The sequence below is a fragment of the Chinchilla lanigera genome, unplaced genomic scaffold, assembly GCF_000276665.1.
Source record: "Chinchilla lanigera isolate Chin_1 unplaced genomic scaffold, ChiLan1.0 scaffold00028, whole genome shotgun sequence".
NCBI lineage: Eukaryota > Metazoa > Chordata > Mammalia > Rodentia > Chinchillidae > Chinchilla > Chinchilla lanigera.
This window is the reverse complement of record NW_004955429.1, coordinates 13179120-13203994: the sequence shown is the minus strand read 5'-3', so window position 1 is coordinate 13203994 and position 24875 is coordinate 13179120. Positions and strand designations below refer to the sequence as shown.

Genomic DNA, 24875 nt, shown 5'->3' with positions numbered 1-24875 from the left:
CTGGGGAGGAGAGGGGCACAGCAAGCCTCTCACCCCGCTTCAGCTCGCTCTGGCTTCCCTTGGCGCAGCTGTCAGAGTGAAGGACAACCTAGAGGACTGGTCAGACTGCAGGACCGCCCTGGCCACGGTGACCAGCAGGCAGGGAGGCTGGCCAGACCCGAGGGCGGGGACTTCCTGGATATTCCCCAAGCTCCTTGGGAACCCTGAGGAAGCTCCCTGTTGGATTTCTTGTACCCCCAAGTCACTGCCTAAAATGGAATCACGGCACCTGGAAACCCGGAAGCTGCCTTGGGAAAGACCTCTATTTTGCAACCTCCTCCATCCCCGTGGGCTGCTGTCTCCTGGCATCCTTTCTTCCTCTGACCCCCCTGAATATCTGGCTCACTACTCAGCACTCCCCTACCCCACCCGTGAAAACTCGAGCTGCCTGAGGGGTTCATACCTGGGTTGGGCCTCTCAGAGGGACTGCTTCTCTCGAATGCTTTAAAAACAAGAAAAAGTCACCATTTTTGAAAGACTGGAGTCTTTCCATGACGCTGTCAGGAAACTCAGCTGTGTAGTCAAGTGACCCTCAAGTGACTCCGGGGGACCTTCCTTGTCCTTCCTTATGCTACTGGAGACTTCTGAGCAGAATGGAGAGAGCACCCAAAGGACCAGTGACCATGGCAACCAGGCAGGGTCAGTGTCACACACAGCCTGGCCTCTCTGCCCTGTAGGCAGCCCTGAGCCTGTCCCTGCGGGAGGGATTTTAATCAGGTGCTGCCGCTGGGTATGACCACGGTGAGCCTCCGACAGAAGCAACTGTCCCATTAGGTGCTGGGCTTAGCTCTCAGGACTCCGTTACTACCACTGCTCAGAGCCAAGCGCTGGACCCGAGTCCGCGGGGGAGGGTACAAAACAGCAAACCGAGGTCATCTCTCAGGAGCATCAATTTTACTGTAAACAGGAATTTATTAAGAACCATTTCTGTTATCTAGAAGCATGCGAGAAAAGACAGAGAAATGCAGGGCAGGGGGAAGCACCCTAGGGGTCTTCAGGACTCGAGGGAGCTCTGGGTGTCCTTGGCGCTGGAATTCTATGCAGAGAAGCCGGAGGCCCCTGGGCTGGGCACAGCGCAGCCTGACTTCCTGTCTGGTTCCATCCTCCCTCGGCTGTCTGAGTCCACGCAGGCTGAATCCTTCACCACGATGTCAGGTTACTCAGGTTTTCCACTTAAAATGCAGGAAGACATCGAAATGGACTCTCTTAGTGACTTGAAATAGACAAGACATTACTCTTGACTACAGCCACCCTGCCGCGCAATAGCTCTTCGAGATGACGCCTCCTGTCTACCTGAAACTTGGTGCCCTGTCACCAGGAAGTCTCTTCCCTCCCTCCTTCTCCCCGCTCCCCACCTGACCATTATGATTTGTCCCTAAAAATGACATGAATAAAGGCACAGACAATACAAAATAAAATGCAAGATGTGTGGCTGGACCACTCCATTTGTTTCACTGTCTGTGTCTGCTGCCTACCGCTGTCACTGGAACCACTCTGTTTCTGAGTTCAGGACGTGTCTTTAGGGCTGGTAGACAACAACGTATCTGTAAAATAGAGGTGGCGATTCCAGCACCCCGTGCCAGCTCCGCCCGTCACAGGTGTAGGGTGAGTTCCGTCACACCATGGCACTGCCCACAAGAGGGGATTTTCCCTGATGAACAGGACTTGCTGCTCATGAGGGGGTGATGAAGTGGGCCACAGGGCCATGTTGGGGCTCTGCAGGGAGTGTGGGTCCTCATCTGCAGACTGTGGAGGGGAGTGGCGGGCACAGAGGCTCTTCTGCTGTCATTCTGCCCTGACTGCTTGTCCCCCCTGGGCAAGGTGATGTGCACGGACGGGCTCACTGACCCTCTTCTTTGCGGGGACAGCCAAGGTGGTAGTCCCTGCTGTGAAAGGGCAAGGCACAATCCTGGACTCACGGGCTGAGTGTGGGTGGTGCGTCCTGTCCCTTAGCGCCTGGCCTTTGAGCATAAGATGGGCCTGTGGCCTTGTTGAACTTCATCTTTTTTTTTGAACTTCATCTTTATCAGAGATTCTTGCATCTCATGTGGGTCCTAGTCCATGGAAGACATGACTGTCAGGATTGTGCGGTTCCAGTGGTCATGGAGCAGCTCTCTACAAAGACTAGGTGACTATTTCTTCCTCTGGCTGAGCCATGGGGGTTCCACGATGCTTTTCAGCATGGGCTTCTGTCTGGGACTGAGGGTTACAGCTGGCTGATCACGCTCCTCCATTCTGGGGCAAAGGAAGGTAGCAAATTGGAGGCTGCTTCTATGAACATCTGCTGTAGCCCAAAAAATGCGAGGGTGAGAATGAGAAGGGTCACTCACCAGGGCACACAGGATAACACCCAGGTCCCAGACTTCTGCTGGGGAGCAATCATGTGGTCAACCCGGAACATCTCCAAGGCACAATATGGGAGGGGGCTGTGCAACGTGGACAGTTCCTGTCTGGCTGTGAACCTGCTGCTCAGCCCCACTTCCTCTGATTCTGATGCTTCCTCTGGCATCTGTTAGGATGTTCTCCAGCTGCAAGTAACTGTGTGTGACACCCTTCTTGTAGCAGTGGCACAATGCACATGTGATCTGTGTATTGCAGCCTTCCTTCTCCAGCGATGACCGGACTCCAGCATGTGGTGCACTCACAGTGGCTTACCTGTGTACTCCACAACTTTGTGTTGAGATGTGCTGAGCCCGCTGGGTGAAGCATAGCCTTCATTGTACCCGCTTCTGATGGAATGGTGAAGTCTTCTGTCCCTCTTGTAGGGCTTCCACAGCTACTTCTGCCCTGGTGAAGGTGGATTCAGCCAGTTTTAACTGGACCCTGGTGTCCTGGAAGATGGTCCTTAGGACTCCATGATGATCCATGAGGGTCTCCTCATGGCAGGAGGTGGCCCTGAGGCCCTGCCGTATTGTCACCCGCCTGCTTACTGCTCAAACTAGGCATCACGAAGTAGCAATGCTAACTAATGATGTTAGCTGAATTAAAAAGGAAAAGAAAAAAGAAACTAAAAAAGACAAAAAAAGACAAGTAGAAAATTTTTAAAAAATGAGCAAACATCAAAAACCAACACCCCCAAGCCAAAATCAATAAACCAAAACCACCAAACAAGCTAGCTATGTGTGATTCCAACGGGTCATCAACCAAGAGCTCCACAAATTAGGGATAAAAAACCTCACCACAGCCAGGGCCTTATGAAACTCATGTCTGAAATTCCCTCTTGCTGCCTCCTTATGGAGTCAGAGCACAAAGTGGCCCAGTCATGGCTGGGCATAACCCACGGTGGTTTGTTCACTTTTCTATCTCAAGACCGTATTGGCCAGCTCTTCCACGGCTGGGACTTGACAGCCGCAGCTTACAGGTGGAGAGGTTTATCTGGCTTGTGGTTTCAGAGGATCCAGTCCATGAATGGCTGGCTCCAAAATAAAGATCATGGAGGAAGGGCGTGGCTGAACAGAGCTGTTTAGTTGATGATGGGCAGAAATCAGAGCAGAGAACAATGCCAGAAAGATGAGCCAGGGACCAGATACAGACTCCAAAGTCATACCTGCATGCCCCACTCAGACATATCCAGAAGTGAACAGCTGCTATGCCTATTAAATTGACAATTAAGCTTATCATATTCCACTTCTGTCAACTTAACACTCAGACATATCCACTTAAATCATTCTTAATCTCCAGATAAAGACAATACACACTTTATAATTCCACCTAACATGACACAACTATCCTGCCTATCACCAGAAACACAATAATCTCTTTCCCAAAGTCTCAATGTTTCCAGTATTGCTCAAAGGTGCAAATCCAAAGTCTCCTCTCACGCTCAAGGCAAACCCTTAGCTGTGAACCCCTATAAAATAAGAAAGTAAGTTACACATTGCTAAGTACAATGGTGTTGGCTAAACATTTCTGTTATGGTTTGTGTTTGGATGTTTGCCTCAAAGCCTCACACAGTCATGGGAGGAGTGCTTTTTGGAGGTAGATGAATCTAGAGTTTGTGATTGATTTATTGACTAGTGCTGGGATTATGAGTGTGAGTGTTACACTCACCCTAGGGTGGGTAGCCTACATACAACATAAGGAACAGAAAGAGTCTTCTTGCATGCTCCTACCTTCTTGTTGCTTTTGCTGTTTTTTTGGCACCATGAACTGTTGGCCCTCTGCTATGTGCCACCCTGCCTTGGAGCCAGCTGGTTATGGACTGAAACCTCCACAAACTGTGAGCTAAATAAACCTTTCCTTCCTTAATATTAGGCATCAGGTATTTTGTCTCAGCAACGAGAGAAATGTAACTAAGACAATTCCCATTCTGAAAGAGAAGAATAGGGAGATAAAAAAGAATTGTACTAACACAAAACTGAAACCTCCCAGGGTAAACATTAAGTCCTACAGCTCCCTGTTCCCAGTCAGAACATATGGTGGTAAGATATGAGTTGCAGAATTGGGTGGCCCCATCCCTAAGGCTTTGTCAGTTGCAGTTACATGACTTCTGTCTTGGGTGGGCTCCTCTTGCTGCCTGTGACTCCCCTTAGCAGATCTTGTTCCCAGCATCTCCTACTTCCTGGGTCTCCAGTGCAGCTTCTAACTCACTCCCACAGCTTCACATATCACCATCTCAGGGGTTCCTGGCAAGGACTCTGATGATTCTGTCACACACTTGTTGGTCTCCTAGGTCTTCCTTTGAAATCTAGGTGGAAGCCTCCATGACCCTGTTACTCTTATATGCCTGAAAAACCTGAATCATGTGGATGATGCTAAGGTCTTCTGTTAGCTTGAGCAGTGGTCAGGGCCCCTTGGAACATGGCTGAAGTGGTTTGTGAGTGCTGGATGGCTGAGCAGAGTGAAATGAATCCTGGGGAACCAATTTCCAAGGTGGGCCTTCTACAGCAGGGGTCCAAAGGGCCATCTTCTTAAATGAAAGGTTCATACTTTTGCTTCCTTGAGCTTGCCATAGGCAGAGTCTTGCTGATTATAGCAATGTCCTCATGGTATCTTCTTGCCCTGGTTCAAAGTACTAGTTTTCTTTTTAATGGTACCAATGTCTTCAATAGCCATACCTCCTTTGGCCCCAATTTTACATTTTTTTTCAAGCTAAAATTCAAGTTTTGCAAATCTTTCTGCTCTGCTCTTTGCTCCTGATTTTTCACTAGAAATCTGGCTAAAAGCAGCTAGTAGTACCAATGCCATAGACTGAAAGTTGGGTTGCCTTGAAATTTCCTGCAGTAGATCAGCTGGTCTGCCCACCTTTATATTCATTCTCTTAGGACACAGACAAAATGTGGATATGTTATTTGCAAGAATGCAACAGTTGTGATCTCTAGTACAATTCCCAATAGAGTCCTCATTCCCAACTGAAACCTTATGAGGTTGGCCTTTGCCTTTACTGTCCATAATTTCTATGAATATTCTGGTTTCTGAGCTCCAGCCAGAATCACCCATTATAGTCTGCTGACAGCATCCTCCAGCCTGCATCTCCAAATTTTCCAAACTCCTCCAGTTCTAAAGACTTCTGAAGCACATGGTCAGGTATAGTCATAGCAACAACCCTACTTCTCTGGCATCAATTTTCTGTATTGGTCAGCTCTCCTGTTGCTATAACAAATATCTGACACCCACAATTTACATGAGGCGAGGTTGCACCGTTTCAAAGAAGTCTGTCTGACTCCAAGGCAGAAATAGCAGAAAGATCTAGAAGATCAAAGCTGCTTATTTTGTGGTGGCCATAAAGCAGAGCAGGGAACAGTGCCCAACAGGAAGAGGGCAGAAACCAGATGTAGATGCCAGCGTCACACCTCCATGACCCACCCAGACACACCCAGAAGTGTGCTTTACTAATCACCAAGCTAATCAAGTTGACAACGTGAACTGTCCCAAAGACATTTTCCACTTTGAAAAGAAAGGCCTCCAGAAGCTTTTTGCTTCAGTGAATCATGGAGATTGATATTTACTTGTTCAGAAATTAAAACCCATAGTGTGTTTCAATGGCCTTTTCATTTCAAGTCTGCAAACGGGTAATAGCATTTGGCTTTTAAAGACCTTATCATAGCTACACTCCATGTAATTCAATTCTATTTTTTTTATTCCAACTCTGAATGATTGGTGTCGAAAGGGTAGCAGCATTGGACTGACATCATGACACTATAATAAAATGTCCTCTTCCCTGAGACACCATAGGGCACATTATGAACATGTAGGGGGCTGACAGGAAGAGAGCTTTCACCCTAATTTCCCCATATAGTCTTTGTCAGATTTCTCATCAGAAATCCTGGATTCTAGCAGGTCATGGGTTGATACATTCAAAGTGATATAGGACAAGGACTGCCAGCCAAGAATCCTATAGCCAGCGAAATCCTGTAGCTTCTGAGAGGAAGGAGACATGTGTACAGATGTCTCAGTCCTTCGTGTGGCCATAACAAAATACCTCAGAGTGGGTAATTTACAGACAACAGAAACTGATTTCTTGCGATTTTGGAAGCTGGTGGTCCAAGGTCAAGGCTTGAGAAGGTTCTGTGGATGGAAAGGACTCACCTTCTTCTTCTAACTTGGTACCTTTTAGTCATGTTTTCATGCACGGGAGGGGCAAAAGGTTGCAGTGCTTCCCTCAAGCCCTCCTCTCAGGAATGCATCTCATTCATGAAAGCTCTTGCTGCTACTACACTGGAGCTAAAGTTTCAACAGAGATTTCAAAGGGACACACACATGTTCAAGCCACGACATTGCTTAAACAAGAGCCAAAGGAGCTGGTCACCATGACCTGCCCTAGGGGAGGGCTGGACGAAGACAGAAACATCTCAGGTAAAGGCAAATGTATGATGATGTATATATGACAATGTAAAAGCTGGTGGTCTTTTTAGTTTTTACATGATTTAAGAGATGTTATAGGAAAAAAATTAGTCTATGCTACTGGTCACATCACATACACATGCAACGCTGTGACATCAGTACCTAAAGAGAGGGGGCACAGAGCTGTATAGATGCATAGTTTTCTGTTACTAAAGTGACACGGCTACAGATTCACATCAGAGTAGCATCTCTTTCACATGGTCACCAGAACCCCAGTGAGAACCCCACTGAAATAGCTATAGGACACACTTAAAACAGAAGGCATGAGAAAATGTCTCACTACAAGAATTAACTATCTAAGATGCAGGAAACAAGGGACAAAAAAGCCGTAAGACATTTAGCAAACAACAAAATGACTTCCTTCCTTAGCAGGAATTGTCCTAAGTGAAAAACAGATTACACACCCCAGTCAAAGTGGGAGAATGAATGGAAAACAGGACCGACTTGCTGTCCATGAGAACAAACTGAGGGAGAGTGCACAGCCAGGTAGGACCTGGGGAAGTGTGTCAGTCACAGAGAGAAGTGCAAGGACAAAGCTATAAGTGAGCTCAGGTGGGCGTGGCACAGGGCAACCAGAGTGTGAGGACACAGCGAGAGAGAATGGAAAGCCAGACACAGGAAAGATTAAGGATGCTCCGAGAGCTGGGTGTTCCTATTTCTAGGTTGTGGATGAGGAAACTGAGGCTTGGGCGAGTTGAGTCCTTCTTGTGCACATGGCTTCCAAACCCCACCCTCCTCCACACACACTGACCCTGCCTCAGACTCACCACCCTCTAAGCATCTACTGAAGAGATGACTGCAACACATGTAGATGTTTTGTCAGGTGATTAATGTGGGTGGTAATCTAGGCCAGTCTCCCACTGGATACAAGTGCTCCTCCCCATATCTCTGCTCTACCTTCTAAGTAGCTACTAGAGGACTTTTCTAAAGCACTTAGTCAGGTGTTTTTTGCCCATCTTGAATTTGACTTGAATCTGATATTCCTACTTCCTAGGTAAGGAAGGACCATTAGTGCCTCCAGAATCAGGCTGAACACGACGCGTTGGAGAGCAGGGGGACAGCGATGGATGAGCCACACAGGAGACGGGAGAGCTGAAAAGAGCAGTCGTGAACTAGGGGCCCCATGCTGAGGCAGCTGCTCAGGATGCACCCGGGCCATCCAGATGGAAAAGGAGAGGACATACTTCTCAATCCAAGGGGCAGAGGAGGAGGCGCGGGCAAAGAATGGAATGGCGTGCTCTCCGAGCTTTGACCAGCACTTCCTGCTCAGGCCAGCCTGGGCTTTCTCCAATCCTCCCTCGTCATTTGAAGAGCTGAGTCTCCCAGGACTGTGGGGAAGGACATGAAGGGAAAGGAGAAGGAAATGATAAAACTGGGCCATGTACGGTCCCATCTTCTGCCTCACTTAACACACCCACTGTCCTTGAGGCTGGGATGTTTACTCCCATCTCGCCGTGGGGCAGTGCTTCACTGTGTCCCATTGGTCTTAGTGTATTTGTTTAGGGTGAAGTTGTGCACACATTAGGTGCTCCATAAAGACCACTGAGTGAGCATAAACCTTTACAGCTTGGAGAGTTCAAAGTCCATGTGACATAGACAGTACGAGTAGAAGACCAGATCTGAACTCGGGGCAGTGCTAAGCAATGCCTGCACGTCCCTTGTTACAGTCTGGATCCGAAGTGTTTCCCAAAAGCCCCCATGCTGAAGGCTTGGTCCTCAATGCAGCAATACCAAGGAGTGGGGCCTTCGGAAGGTGAAGGGCTCATAAGGACTCTGATCACATGACTGGATTAATCCACTGACAGATTCATGGCTCAATGGGTTATTGGGAGGTTGTAGAGATGTTACAAGGCAAAGCCTAGTTGGAGAAAGTAGGTCATTGAGGGCTTGGCCTTGAAAGGTATATTTCGTTCCCAGACCTCTCCTCTCTGTCCCTCTCTCTCTTTCCTCTCTGGCCACCAGGAGTCAAGCAGCTTTGCTCTCCTGTGCCCCACTGCCCGCCATGATGCTCTGCTATGCTAAGGCCCAAGCAATAGGTAGGGCTGGCAACCATGAATTGAAGTGCCTGAAACTGTGAGCCAAAAAAGGCCTTTCTGCCTTTTAAGCTGCATTTCCTCATGTATTTTGTCACAGTGACAGAAAGTTGACTAACACCCTTCCTGAGGCCACCGTCCCATCCCTCAACTGGGTGCCATGGGACACAGCCCCAGGAGGCCCCACCCCACTAAGACTCAGAGCCCTGCCTGTCTGTCCTGGAAGCCCAGAGTCCAGTTCTGTTTACAGGACAAAGCCAACACTTCCAGCTTCATCCCCTACGTGCCACAGTTTTTATACTGCCTGGCAAACAAAATGAAATACGTGTTGTCATTTCGTCTCTTAAGAAACAAGGCCTGCTCATTACCAAGTCCGTCTTGCCTTGGTGTGGGCGGAGAGAGATGTCCATGGTTAAAGGCAGCCATTCCACCCCATTGCTTTTGCTTATACATCTGGGTTCCAGTGAAGACAGCGATGGTCACCAAGTCCCCTCTTCCAGGAACAGCCCCCTGGCTCCCTCATCAGCAGTCCTCAGGCCCTAGCCCTGCTCCCAGCCCCAAAATGTCCTCCAGGACCTTAAGAAAATGCCAGGCATGGGAAACTAACTTCGCAGAACCACCCCATTCAGTGATTTTCCAAGTGTCAGAAGCAAAATGCCTATAGCTCACACTCATGCGGTGGTCAGCTGCTGGAGAAATTCTATTCCACTGAGAATCCATCTGTTCAGTCTGCCCTTAGAATCACACAGGAACTTGTCAAAAATACAGATTCCCGGGCCTCATCCAGGAAATACTGAGCTTGACACAATAAGCACAGGGTCCAGGAAACTGTATTTGCAACAAGCACTATAGGCCCCTCTGCCTTGCAAAGGTATTACTGTGTGACATCCTGGCTGTGGCCTGAAAAGCTGTGTTACCTGAGCCCACCTGAATGGTATTACTCAGCCTCAGTTTCCCACAGCGGAAGGAACACAGCAATAATCACCCTCTTGAAGGGGTAGGGCTGGCTGCGGATGGGTCCCACCCAGCAACAACACACATTAAAATACCCTTTAGTTCTATTCCTGAACACAGCTGAGTTCATTTCAAGGATCTGACAGGGCACCAGGAAAAAGAAAGTACTCTCACCTACAGAAAAGTGCTTACGTTTTCAACAGTCTCCAAGCCTCTGTGCATCTCTGCATTCTTTTCAGAATCCAAAGTCTACAGACCTCTTCTCTTCCCATGATGCCCCATAAATAAATCATCAGAGGATGCAAATTTGGTGGCCTCTAGAGCCTCCCTCCGAACAGAGCCAAAAGCAGATACACGGTCCCCGGGAACAATGAGCAGAAGCCTACATGTGCAAAATGGTCAAAAATGAGTCATTTCATTTGCGGAAAATGAACACATCTGATCTTGCAAATGTTTCGCCCTGGGGAAAAGGAGCGTGTATGAATTCCCAAACAGGCTGCTGGCAAAATACACGTGCCTGCTGCCAAGGGAGGCTAAAGCAGTCGACCAGCGTGGGGACCGCTCCCATCCTTGGAGGTTCAGGGAAAATAACCTTACCGAGCAGAGCGTAGGGGTAATTGACAGGTCTGGGGGCTGGAGTCTCAGAATTTGTGACCTCATGTTGAGCAAAGGCCATCGATTCTTGGCATCCATCAGCATCTAGGCTGATAACACCCAGGACTGGCCTCCGCCACGGGCACACTGCACCCCTGAGACTGTGCGGTGAGGGTTTGCTATGTGTGTTTAGGGGGTCTCAGCGGGATGCGGGTCCGCTCTTCTCCTTTCCTTCCAGTTTATGGCCTGAAAACATTGATGAGGCCTGAATCCAAGGAGACACCCATTAACACATGCCTGATCTGCGAACAGCATCTGTCCAGCTGAATCTACGCCAGGGATGTCCCTGGGTGCCTGCTCTGTGCTGGTAGGTGCTGGCACCCTCTGCCCATGACCTACGGCCCTCATTCCTGTCCCAGGTGTCTTGGGATATAGTTATGTCTAACTGTCAAGAGCCAGCTACTCCGAGAGCCTCATGCACTCACAGGCAGGGCTTTTGAGAGGTGACTGGATTACGGGGTTGTGATGTTGGAAGGCTGGGCCTGGTTGGCAGAGGTGCGTCCCCAGGGGCGTGGCCAGGAAGGGTTTCTTTCCCTCTCTGGCTCCTTCCTTCTCTGCTTCCTGGACACCATGTCATGAGCAGCTCTCCTTCCCTCTGACGCTTTCCACATCTGAGCCCAAACAAACCTCTCCTCCCTGAAGTGGAGGGTGTCGCGTACTGTGTCTCGGCAAGGAGGAAAGTGGAAGCGAGGATGGATGAACGCTCGGATCTCTAGGACACAAAGCTGAGGGAACTGGGCTGTGAAAAGCCAGGAACAAAAGCCACAGGGCATCCAGGGTCCACCTCATCAGCCCCAGACTCCCTCAGAGCTCCAAGGAGGCAGCTGGATTGGTGACTCCAAGGACTGGGGCTCGTGCTGGGTGAGGGGCGGAGAGTGCTGTGGGCAGAAAGCGTCCTGACTTGTCCACGCCAGGCAGAGGCAGGCTGAAATCACGGGAGGCATTTGGAAGAGTGGCTGGCACCCGCAGAAGGAGCATGAGGTGCCGCAGGAAGGTGTCAGACACCCCGATGCCCGGGAGGGGGCACTGGGAGTGTGTGGCTACAGCAGACAGTGACGGGGGCCGAGGGCCACTGCCGCACTTGAGCATATGGGGTCTGACACCGGATGAAGTCAAGAAAGAAGCTTGGCCATTGGCAAACCCTCCTGGGCATTTCCCTGGGGCCCACAGCTGGCACTATCTGAGTGGGATGCCCTGGGGTCAGACCTGAATGGCTGGGGACATTTTTCTTTAGTTTTTTTTAAAAACAGTCTGGCTATGTAGTTCTGGCTGCCCTTGAACTCACTATGTAACCCAGGCTAACCTCAAGCTCATGGTGATCCTCCTGCCTCGGCCTCCCAAGTGCCGGGGTGACAGCATGCACCATCACTCCCAGCTCAGGCCATTCCTTCCCCCACCTTGTAGCCAGCCAGCGCTCATCTTGGGTCCTTGCACACACTGCTGCCCCAGGAAAGTGCCCTCCCAGTCCCTCTCCAGGGCTCCATTCCACGTTACCCGCCTGGCAACCACTGTCAGAGTCCCCCACGCAGGCAGTGCCAGGGCCAGTGGCCGTGGGAAAGAGCCGTCTTGCCATAGCCGTCTCCTGCACTCTCCACTCAGGAATGAGAACTGCACTCCGCTCACAGGTGGCAGAGACATCTCTGTAAGAGGCCTGCGATCTGCCAGAGGCAGCCTCGCAGGATGGGCTCAGACAAGTAGCTGTGTGGACGACACGTGCCACCACGCCTGGCACAAATACACATTCTTCCCTCTCCTACTCCAAAAGCAGCAGGGAACACGGACACTCCTGCGCCCTGCTGGGTGCACGGACGACACACGGCACGCCATAGACTCCCTCCATCCCTCCGCCCGGCCGTCCCTCCCACCACCTGCCCATCCCCCAGCATTCAGATTAGCTCCCCTAGCTGCTGGACAGGGTGCTGCACTGTCCCCCGCTGGTCCCTTCTCAGTGTGGCCCTGCTTCCTGCTGGGACCCTGCCTAGCGCAGGAGCCCTTGTCCCAGCCCCCACCTGACCCCACTACCCTCCCTTGCTTCTGCCTCCCCGCCTACTTCCCCTACATCCCAGGATAGAGTCTGGCTCCCAAACTGAGTCGCCAACAGCTACCCTGTCACCAGACGACCTCATACATCTGATACCCCCAGCCTCTGTCCAAGTAACAGCTCCTCTCCCCGGCCCGGTCACAGAACCGCACACACCAGCCGTGCCAGGCTGCCACCCGAGACCCAGAGTCCACCTGCCGCCAGTGGGCTTCCGGGGTTCATGGGACCCTTACACTGCCCCCTGCCTCTCTTCCCACGTGTAGGCCCCACAGCATTCCTGGTCCAAGGGCCCTGCCCTGAGCCCTCCCCCTTTTGCTGAGGCACTGAAGCCCCACTCAGACCAGAATTCCCAGGGTCCCATCCCTGCTGCCCTTGGAGACCCCACCACGGCCGGCCTTGCCCTCTCCATGGTGCTTGTCCCATGGGGACACCCACAGCAGTCAGGTGTGTCCCTGCCCCACCCAGCCCCAGGGGTGTTGAGCATAGAAGCTCTGGCCCTAGACAGGTCACTGCTTAGGCACCCTGGTCCCCAATTCATCCCCAAGAAGAAGGAACAACCGTCACTGCAGGCAACCTCCCCAGGGGACAGAAAGCCCTGCAGTAAACCAGCGCTCTTGCTCACACCGGCCTCAGGTCCACGCCAAGGCCCAAGGGCAGCAGCCGGGACAGTAGGTGACCCACCAGGGGGAAGCAAAGCACATGGTTTCACAAAGGCCACCACTCCCAGGACGGACAAACAGGCACAGTGGGTATAACACATACCTGATGCTGCGGGAGCTTTCTTCTTCAGACCTGCAAGGAGAAAAACGCACACTTAGATGCCAGTGCCCTCCGCTCCCGGGGCCTGCAGGAGGCCACTCCATGCGAGGACACATGAGGTTCCCAGCAACCTGTGTCCCTCTCCCGCTGTCCACCCCCAGCCCCGGCCAGCCCAACCCAGCCCAGCCCAGCCCAGTCTCCAGATCTTGCTGCTCTTTTCCCCTGAACTCCACCTGGAAGGCACCTCCTCCAGGAAGCCCTCAGGCTCCATTCCCACCCCTCCCAGCATCCATCACCTCCACAGTTGTTTCCCCACGACCTGAGACACCCCAGGAGTCAGTGATAACCCTGAGAGAGGGCTTGTGGCTCCAGCACTCTGCTCTCTGGATTCTGCAGGGCAGCGAATGAACGAAAGCACTGGGGAAATGTGAATGGCCTCCTGCACCCTTTACTTGGTACTTCCAGAATAAATTCCCATGGCCAGGCGCAAGCATTCAGAAATCAATTACAATCACTTTTCAAAGGAGACAAGCCTGAATGTTAAGACATTTAGCAATGAGATCGCATCTCATCCTTGAACTTGCCCAGAGATTGCAGAGCACGCACCACACCCATAGCGCCCTCTCTCTGCTCCAGGGAGGAGCTCAGAGCTCAACCCCACACCTTGCCGGGCTTCCAGGCTTAGGGTGCAAATGGCTACAAGTACACACATTCACACTTAATCCCTGAGTGTCCCATCTGGATTTTCCTGCCAGAGGGCTGTACAAATGTTTAAGACAAAGCCAGTCGACTGTCTTTCTGCAAATGGCCTTTCCAGGAACATGACCCGTGCATGGCCCATGAGCACACGCAGCTCCCGAAAGGGCTCATCCACCCATCTTTGTGACCAGCCTCAGAGTCCCTGGCACCCTTGACCTCAAGACCCCCAGCAGGTGCCCAAAACTCCTTCTAACACCAAACCCCATCATGTACTGCTTTTTTCATATTAACAAAGCCCTTAGCAGGCACTATGGCCATACATGTTGCAGTGTGAGGAACAAAAGCAACAAATCTTTTTCCTTCTTCACAAATGCATAGGCAGAAGATACAGTCTTTTTTTTTTTTTCTTTTTTTTTTGAGACAAGGTCTTGCTATATAGTCCAGGCTGGGCTTAAACTCACTATGCAGCTCAGGTTGGTCATGAACTCATGGCAATCCTCCTGCCTCAGCCTCCTGAGAGAAGATTCGTTTTTACCACAGATCTTGGCAACTCTAGCATAGAATTTTCTTTCTTTCATCAGTAACTGGAGAACTTCCGCTTTTCCGCTTCTTTGAAATGCTTCACTGCCTCTCTCTTCCCTATCTGAATCGCCAGTACCACTTCTCTTGTGCTCTCGGGCCATTATTAAGTTAAATAAGGGCCACCTGAATACAAGACTCCAGTACTGCCACAGTCGATCTGATAACTGAGGCAGCCAGGAAGTGACTGCAAGGGAATTGCAGACGCGGTGTGGATCTACTGCACAAAGGGATGATTCGCGTCCTCAGCAGGAAGGACCAGAACGGCACGATTTCATCAACTACTCAGTGTGTGGTTTAAAACGAAGGAGGTGCTTTTCTCTGGATTTTTCCATTTACTATTTTAGACAAGGGTGAATCACAGGTAACTAAAGCACGGAGAGCGAAGCTGGGAAAGGAGAGACAACTGTAGTCCCAGCAAGCTGAGCTGCAGGAGCCTGAGTGTGGCCCTCGCTCCGGAAGGACAGGGACTCCTGCCCAGGGCTCCACGTGGGACTCGGAGAACGGCCGCGGGGTCACGCCGGCCCTACACCAGCAGGGGAAGTGGCCAGGGGACCTGGGAGTGGCTGAGACCTTGCTTCTGGAGGTCAGGGACAAGGTGCTGACGCTTGAGACCCCGGCAGCTGAAGACTCCAGAGCCATTTTTAGGAAGTAGAAACCACAGCCAGCGTAGACCGACTGATGGGCGCGGTGACCCCTGAGGACAGAGACAGGAAGTTCTGCTTTGGATTTTGTCTTCATCTGGTTATTTGCCAGGGCAGAGGAGAGAGCAGGCAGGGGCCAAGTGTGTGCACATGTGAGTGTGTACGCGCACGTGTGTGTTTGCGCACATATTCCGTCTCCATCTCCCCCTCCAGCCAGGTGCTCTTCCTGGGGAAGCCAGCTGCCCTGTGGCCTCTGGAGGGGACACAAGGGGGTCTACCAACCAGCCCTATGAGTGAGCTCAGAAGATAGCTTCCCAGCCCTGTGCTGCTATAGCCCCGGGAATACCGTGACCGCCACTGCCACTGCCATCTTGTTAGACCCCAGAGGCAGAACGCCCCAGCCACACTGCTCCAGACCTTTGGGGCCTAAGGCCAAGCCCCCCGTCACCCTCACTTTTGTCTGTATCCTCACTGAGACAGACACCTTGACTTTTTTTTTTATGTCACTGGGGATTGAACCCAGGCCCTTTGTACTCAGCTACATACCCACCCCTCCTTCTGTTTTGTTTTGAGTCAGGGTCTCACTAAGTCACTTAGGCTGTGCTCAAACTTGTGATCTTCCTGCCTCAGTCTCCTAAGGTGCTGCAATTACAGGCCTGTGTGCCAGCTCTTGGCTGCACTTTGACCCTTCTGTGACCTGAAGCTGCAGGTTTCCCTAACTAGGTTGACCCCAGTGGGGACTTGAGCACGTCCAGGAGCTGAGAAAGTGGTTCAGCTTGTTGCCCCCGACACAGAAAGACTGTACCTGTTGCCACACACATAGACCAGCCCTGGGCCCAAGGCTGATCCTCTGCACCTGTGCAAAGCTCTCTAACCCGACGCCTTCTTAGGAACAAGTGGGACAGACAGCTCCATGGCAGCTGTGTACATGTATGTGCTCTCCTCATAACTGCCTCACACGCCTTGCCTGGCCGTTTTAGCGGTGACCCTGGCTGTGGGTTCAGCTCAGATGTGTGCAGTCTTAGCTGGAAATTTTGGGGTCCACAGATACCTCACGCAGGCCCCTCCCAGCCCCTATCACGCTGCCCTGTGGCCCTGACTCGAACCCCGTGTTTGCTGTCTGTCTGCTCTCGAGGGACAGGGATGCCTCCCGGTGATGGCCGTGTCCCCTGGGCTCACACCAGGCAGAGGTCCCTGGCTGAGAAATGGCAAAGCCAGGCCAGGGGCCCAGTAGCCTGGGCCATTGAAATCTGTCTTAAGTTACTTTCTTGTCACTGAGAGGCAATACCCAACACGCTTTGAAGGAGAACAGGTTTAGTTTGGGCTCTGAGGTGAGAAGTTTCCATCTACATGGTCAGCAGCAGGGTGGAAGGGCCTGGGTGGAGGCGAGCTGCTCAGGTCCCAGGAAGCAGAGAGGGAGAGGTGGAGGAAGGAGCTGGGAAGGGAGGAGGCACCTTCCAGGACGCCCACAGTGCCCGCCTCATCCAACCAGGCCTCACCACGCAACAGCAAGTCAGCTATGAGCCCCCACATCCGCTCACCTTCCAAGGGTCCTGCCTGTGACAGCAGGGGGTCTGGGGGGCCATCTAGATATAAATCAGAACAGAAGGCCAGGAGATACCAGGAACCGGCACAGGCCCTGAGCTCACGGTCCCTCCTGGTCACAGCCCAGCATTGCCCATAACTGGTTTCCATGTGGCCTGGGAAGCCACTTAATCCTCACTTTCCTCAACTGTGGGGTAGGGAGGACAGCACCAAGCAGCCCCTAGGAATGTGGTGAGGCGACAACCCAGGTGCCCAGAGCAAAGCCGCTGGCCAATCAGGCTGCTTCTCCCTCCACGTCTGCAGGTGGCCCTGGAGAATGTTACCCTGCTGCGGCCACGAGGTTTGGACAGAGGCAGGCAGCCTCCGGAGCAGGCCAGCGTGCAGTGGGATGCATCTGCAGTGGAAGCCGCAACCAAGTGGCTTGGGCCTCCCACCACAGCACTGACACGCAGGCCAGCTGTCCATGAAGGCGCAACGCATTCTGAAGACGGCCTTGAGTGCGGCTGCCTTGCAGTGCTGGTCCTAAGGCAGGAGGAAGTGGTTTGAGGCCAAGAAGCAGGGGGCTGAGCAGAGCCTGAGGATGACAACGTTTCTGACCATGGATGTGTGTGTGTGTGTGTGTGTGTGTGTATGTGTGTGCGCATGTGGGTGCCCATGGGGGTAGGCACGTGCCCATGGGGACGTGTAGGTCTGTGTATGTAACAGTGTGTAACAGCGGTCCAGCACATCTGTACACGGGCAGAGGCATCCTGCAGCCCTCTTGTTCCTGTAGATGAAAACGAGCACCAGAAACAGGCTGATTTCCCACACAGGGCCAGAGAAGCGGCCTGAAGCCTGGGGACTGCTGCCCAGGGGACTGTCCTCAGCAGGTCTTACAAAGCCAGGATGACGCACTCAGTGTGAACATCCGGAAGTCCCAGATGCTGGAGTGTGTGCTGGCTCAGACACAGACCTGGAGGTGAGGATGCTGGTCAAGGAGGTCGGACGAAGGTGAAAGCAGGTAAGGCAGGAGGGAGAGGAGAGGAGGAAGAAGAGAAGTGGCTAGTGCCGGCTGGTATCAGGCTGCTCATCATCTTGGAGAGCTTACCATCATGATCAACCCAGAAGCTGTGCATACTTTGCAGGACAAACCCTCAGCTGATGGTCCAGCAGTGGGGTACTGGCTGCAGGCTGCACCTGGGGGAGGCATGCCATCATGCTCTGCCTGCTACCCGGGTGGCCAAGAGCTCTAGCGGGCAAAGGGCCATGGACATCAGGGTCCCGAACATGCAGGCAAGTGCAGGGGATGGTGGACGATGGAGCCCTCCTCCGGGAGGCCAGGGTAAAAGTGACAGTGTCTATGGCCAGTGTCTTCCTCCTGTGATGGGTCCTGCGGACTAATTTGTTCATCATGGACCTTTGCCTCCTGTGCCCCTTTCAGTCCCTGGGAAACTGAAATCTCCACATCCAGACACCTGTGCAGCTATGGGAAAGGCGGACATGAGCCATGCAGGGAAGGGTGTGGTGCAGAGAGGACGGAACCATCTGCTTCTCCCACTGCACCTAGCTCCGCCGCCCAGGCTTGAGCATCACAGGTGATAGGGTTTCCATGGTAACACCTTGGGATGGGCTTAGTGGACCGTCTTAGGAATTGTTTCCAGCTCTTGGGGGATCCAAGCTTGGTTCCCCCCCATAGTGCTGGAATATCAGTTCTAACATCAAGAAGGAGTCAGCTCAAGGTAGCAGAAAGGATTCTGTCATTTTCAACCAAGTGCCAGGACTGATGCCACTGCGGGTTTTGAAATCACCTGTAGTTTTTGTATAGTAAAATACAGAAAAGCATAAGAAAAACAAGTAAATATCTTGTGTCAATCCTCCAGCTGGAGGTAATTACTATGGTATTTTCATGCTCACTCCCGGGTGTGGTTTCCTACTGAATTTTTGCTATAGTGGAAGTGACATGGGGACATCATTTGACACCAGCCTTGTTTACTTATTGTGGATGAAAACTGTCCCTATCACCTCAGCCACAGCCCTTCCTTCATCAGCTCCTAGACTACGGCAGACTCTGCTCCATCCACCCTGGAGAATTATTCCCTGGGAACAAAATCCAAGTTCTACCCACAGCCCACGTGGCCCACCAGTCCTGGCCCCAGTCCTTTCCCCAGCTTGTTAGGGCTGAAATCTGCGCCTGGCTGCCTGCTCCAGCCCTGTACCTCCCATTCCATCCCCCACACAGCTTAGCACCGCATCTCCTGCAACTTGGAAGCTGCTGCTCCTTCTGCCTGAAAGATTTCCACCACTTCCTCCCATTTCACAAAAGCAATCTCCTAATACGTCTTCCCTGTACCACCCCCGCCCCAGTCCCAAACAGCGTGGTACACCCACCCAACTCTCCACCACCTAACCCCATTCACACTGCATGCAGCCACGGCCTGAAATTGTCTTGTTTGTTTGCTGTCTGTCTTCCCAGATAGAACGGCGGTTCTAGTAGGGCAGCCACTGGGTCTGTCTTAAGTGTTTTTTGGTTGTTGTTGTTTTGGTTTGGTTTCAGTACTGGGGATCCCAGGGAGCCCTTTGTTATGTTTTATTTTGAGCGAGGGTCTTGCTAAGTTGCCCAAGCTGGGCTCAAACTCACAATCCTGCCTTGATATGGACGGGGCATTGGGCAGCGTCAAGCCTGACTCCTGCAAAATTCTCATAAAGCACCATACACAATGGCTGTGTAACAGTCAGCATACATTGTCCCACACTTGCTTCATAGTGTTTTATTTGTGGACCCGTACTAGCTTCTGATTATAAATAACACAAGAACGAACGTCTTCATGCCCAATCATCGCCGATTTCCTTTAAGTAATCATCTCAGAAGTAAAAATCCGGGATCACAGAGCAGAACAGTTCAATGTTTCTTCTTCTCCACTGCCACACTGAGATCCAGGGAGTGTGACTCCAGCAGCTCTGAATGAGAGAGACAAAAAAATTTCCAGGGGTCACCTGGGGACCTGACGCCGACCTGGATTCTGAAGCCAGGAGATCTGGGAGGACTTGAGATGTGCATTTCTGTCCCGACCCAGGGCTGCCAAGGCCACGCCCTTACATCCCACCTGCTCGTCCAATCGGCGTCTGCACTCTACATGGCCATAGCGCCATCTGCAGGCTCCAGACCAGGGCCCCAGCTGCTGGTGAAGAGCTGGCTGCTCCCGCTCTATGCCCTGCACCTGTTGGCATGTGTGGGTGGCATGTGTGGAGCCAGATCACAGCTCTCTGGCCCGCAATGTCCCTGTGGCTCTTCCAGGTTCTGAGTTCGATTTTCTCCCAGCCTCTGCTCCTCCCTTCACACATCGGGAGGCTCTGCTGGCCGGCAGAGGTGGTGGATCTGGAGCTGTTCCCCACACCGTCTGACACCCACAGCGCCTCTGTTTTCCTCTTTTCCCACCCCATCCTCAGTGACACCAGACTCACAGCGGGAGCAAGGACCGGACCTGGCCAATCAGGGCGTTTCATCCTTTTGCTGCTACGACTGCTTACAGGATAGACAGGTGACCAAGTCCAATCCCCACCAGGACTTCCAGGTGTCAGGGAAGCAGCCAGGCGCCAGCCAGGGCCAAGGAGCCCATCAGTGCGGTCCTGAGCCACTGGGAGCACCCACCTTCCTCTCCTCCCCCGTGAACTGCAGACTGGCAGCGCTGCCCCGTGGGACGCATGGACGGGGCCCTCAGAGGTGTCACACATGCGATCCAGAGAAAGCAAGGCTTGGCCAGATGTGGTGGCTGCTCAAGGTCACACAGCCTGTCGGGCAGGTGGCCTCGAGGAAGAACCACTATCCTAGGCCAGGATCCTGGGAGGCCGCCGAAGCTGCAGCTGCAGGACGCCCCCTGGTGAGAGCCCCTCCTCAGATCCCGTGTGGAATCCTGGGCTCTGTCTTCAATGCCCAACTTAACACTGTCTCAGTCCTATGCTTTGGGCCCGCCAGACACGGACCTGCCCCAACCACAGCCCCCCTGGACACTCTTCCTTGCTTCCTACCTCCTCTCCAGACCCCACCTCAGGGACATTGTCATTGTCCTTGTCAAGCTGAAACAGTGCCCCGAAGGCCTCAGCGTCCAGCGAGCCTCTGCTCTTTCCCCCTTGCGATTTCTTCCCTGTCTTGATGGTGTGGATGTGTTTGGCAGACGGCATCTACAGAGACCCACCACGTGAAAGCCTAAAAGCCAGTCCTCCTCCCTGGTCCAGGGCGCAGGATGCCGGCCTGGTCCGCTTGCTCCATGGAAGGGCAGAAGCTCCTGGGCCGCCTGCCCCATGGCCCACAAGGACAGTCCCCATCTCTAGGCATCTTGGGGAGATCTGCTTCCTGCATCTAAGCTGTCAGGGCTGGAGGAGACCTGCAGGTGGAGGTCACAGATCCCACTTGGTTCTCATTTGGCCTCTGCCCAATGTCCCCTCCCTGCCCCTGCCTATCTTGAGCATTGAGGGCACCCCAGCTATGACATAAAGGGACACACTCACACTCTGGGCTCCCTGCAAAGCAGGCGCTCACCACAGCACCCTGGGCCCTCTCACCTTCTTACCCAGGTTCCTCACCTGCCTCACACCTGGCACTTGCTCCCTGACCATCCCTGCTCTGTTCACCCTCTCCTGGGGCAACACTGCCACCCGCCTCCTGTCTCCGTCTGTCTTCACCTGGATAGTAGTTCAGGAACGCCTCCCCCCTCCCTGCTGCGTAGCTTTAGGCAAATCCCACCCATATGGGGCAGATCTCCATTTCTGGTAAAATAAACATCTTTGAATGAAGAAGGTGAGAGAGGGAACTGGCGGTCCTTTTCCTCCTTTTCCTGTCAAGTTTCAGCAATCGTGGTGGCATCGGCTGCCCTTGCTGACAACTGTCCAGGAGCACTGGAATTGGACATCAGTGGGAAGGACTGTGCTATAGCCCGAGACTGGGCTGTCCCGGCAATGGAATGGAGGCCACATGGACGCCTGGTGTCTGGGCGCCTGGCACCATAGACAAAGTGTCCCTCACGCGTCAGTAAGGACCCTGCCCCAGGTGTGAGCTCACACCCTTCTGTCAATGTTCACAAGTGGAAAGGTTTGTGCAAATCCACCCATAGGCCTCGGATGGGATCTAAGACGAGGTCTGGGGAGAGCCTGAGAACCAATTTGAAGCTACCTGCCTTTAAAAGCTCCTGACAACCAAATTCAGTAGCGTAGCTGGATACAAAGTCAGCACTCAAAAATCAATAGCTTTCCTGTACATGAGAAACAAACTCACTGAGAGAGAAATTAGGGAAACCACACCTTTTACAAAGCATACCAAAAAATGAAATACCTAGGAATCAATCTAGCGAAAGAAGTAAAAGACCTCAACATTGAAAACTACAGTACTCTGAGAAAGGAGATTGAAAAGGATATCAGAAAACAATAGATATCCCTTGCTCTTGGGTAGGAAGAACCAATATGATGAAGACGACCATACTTCCAAAATTGTTATACAGATTTAATGCAATGCCAATAAAAGTTCCAACAGCATATCTCACAGAATTAGAGAAAATAATCCTAAAATTCACTTGGAACCAAAAGAGATCTAGAATAGCAAAGGCAATTCTGAGCAACAAAGGCAAGGCAGGGGGCATCACAATCCCTGCCACCATATCCTCTCTCAGAAGAAACTATGCTTTCAGAGACGAGACAGCTCTACTCCACATGGGGCTTCCGGGTCTTGTGCCTATCAGTTCACAGGAAGCCATCACAAGGATTCATCAGGGGCCAGGTGCTGAGATGGGTGGGGAGTACTGGTCCCTCTGCTGGAGATGTCATTCCAGAAGATGTGGGTGCAGTTGCAGAAAGCTTCTGTGTGAGTCAGTGTTCCATTGTTGTGACAAAATACTTGGATGATCAACTTAAAGGTGGAAAGGTTCATTTTGGCTCATGGTTTCAGAGGGCTCAGTCCATGGTTTATTGGCTCTACTGCTTTGGGCCTGTGGCAGCGCAACACATCATGGTAGAAGCACATAGTGGCAGAGGTTGTTGGCCTCATTAGTGGCCACGAAGCAGCAAGTGAGCCACGAAGGAGAAGAACCCAATAGCTCCTTCAAGGGCCTGCCCCCAGTGACCTCACTTCCTCCAACTAGATGACCTCTTAGAGGTCCCACCACCTCCCAACAGCTCCATATGCAGGACACAGGACCTTCAAAACACAAGGGCTGTTGGGGGGTTCCAGATCCAAGCCCTAAGGGAGGCCTGCTGAGGCCTACACAAGGGGCTCCCAGAGGAAGTGTCCTGAGCCTAAGGGTCAGCAGGCAACTGGAGGGAAGAGGACATGTCCTTCTTCCAAATGGCATTTTGGGGACACTTTCTTCTTCCATCCTTCCCCAAGCCTATGAACACACCCAGGCCCTGAGCCCCAGCCTGCCATGAGGTGCTGGAACAGAGCCTAGCACACAGGAGGCTCGTCACCCCCAGGGGGTGGCTGAGAGAAGAAAGGGGAGGGAACAGCAAAGGCATGCCTGGGTAGGAGGGACAAGGGTCAGCCTGAAGGACGCACAGCACAGTGGGGGAATAATGGAGGTGCAGAAGACTTTGTGCCCACAGGCAGTAGGGAGCTATGGCAGGATCCTGAGCAGAGGAGTGGTGTGAGAAAAATGGAGCTCCAGAAAGATGCCTTGGCCATCACACTGTGTGCAGAGGGAGACAGGCTGGGAGTAAGAAAAACAGAAGTCCTGACAACCAGCGCTTGTGTGCTTCTGTATCAATCATTCTTTCTTTCCTTACAGGGTAATGCTGCAGATGGGGACAGCCACAGCCCAAGGCAAGGAGAGTGATGTCACTCCCGGGTGAGTGACATCAGCCAGCCCCGTGTGCTGTGCTGCCTCCAGCCATACGGGTCCAGGCCTCGACTTCCCTGCACACACCAGGATGGAGAAGCCCACATCTCTTGGGTACTTTCCCTCACTCTACGGCACCTCAGGAAACTCCTGGCCACAAACCCTCCACTTGCCTCATTACATTCAGGAGGAAGGAAAAGAACGCTCAGAAGCCTTCCTTGAGCCAGGCACGCCTGGAAGGCTGAGGCAGGAAGATTCTGAGTTCAAGGCCAGCTGAGGCTGTAAAGTGAATTCAAGGCCACCTGGCCATATAGTGAGACCCTGCCTTAAAAAAAAAAATAACATTAAGAGGCCAGTTTTAGTCAAACTGACTGGCATTTTAGGTTTTAATTGGTTATGGTTGTTGTTTTATTTTTGGCTTTGCCCTAAGAGAAGTCTGAAGGGAATTATCCAGTATTAGTGAGATCTGGAAAACTTCCACGGACTGAAGATTCACCTTCATCTCAGTCCTGATCAGTCACCTCAACACACAGCTGAAGGCCCTCCGGGGAGGCCACACGGCTGGGAGAGGCTAATGGGTCTTAGCCACTGAGCGGAGGCAGTGAGTGGGGAAGAGGGCCCGCCCCCCACGTTCCTTGGCAGAAGCTGCTTGTCTCAGCCCTCTCGTCTCAGGGCTGGGGAGCAGCCTGGAGCAGCCTGGCCCAAGCAACGAAGGGGTCTCTGGCTCCTGCAGCAGGGCGGCTCATGGAAGGGCCAGCTCTGGGTGGAAAATCGCCAAGCCTTGTCTATGAGAGGGTCCATGTTCAATGCCTCCTGACCCCTAAAGGTCACGGAGAGAGCTGGTAGCACAAAAGACAAGAGTCTGGTGCCCATCTCACTGGGCCTCGGTTTGCCCACTCAGGTTGGTCCAGATCAGAGTTTTTTTAAAGTGTGACCCAGGATCCTATAGTAACAGTGTGACTCAGGACCTCGTTAGAAATGCAGATGCCCGGGCCCCACCCAGCTCTGCGGAGTCAGAAACGGAGGCCGGGCCAGCCACTGTGTGGGAACAAGCAGACACAGGTGTTTGGAGGCCCCTGCCACAGATGATGTCTGCAGAGAAAGCTGCCTGCTCCCCATGACAACCTGTCTAGGATGGTTGATAATGTCTCCCGTGTTGACCCCAGCCCTTCCCATCTCCCCTCCCAGGTTTTCTCCTTCCTTTCTGTCTCTCTTTCCTCCCTCTCTCTTCTCTCTCTCTTCTCTCTCTCTTCTCTCTCTCTTCTCTCTCTCTTCTCTCTCTCTC

At 52.4% G+C, this 24875-nt stretch overlaps 1 long non-coding RNA gene across 1 annotated transcript in view; it reads right to left on the bottom strand.

Annotated features, from left to right (window-relative positions):
* Nucleotides 1–916: 916 nt before the first annotated feature.
* The window catches only part of LOC102007041, a 62967-nt gene continuing 39008 nt past the window's right edge, over nucleotides 917–24875 (bottom strand). Inside the window, exons 2-3 of the long non-coding RNA XR_261328.2 lie at nucleotides 13327–13356; nucleotides 917–1211 (exon numbers count right to left, since the gene is read on the bottom strand). This is a non-coding gene — a long non-coding RNA (uncharacterized LOC102007041). The remainder of the gene's footprint in view (nucleotides 1212–13326; nucleotides 13357–24875) is intronic.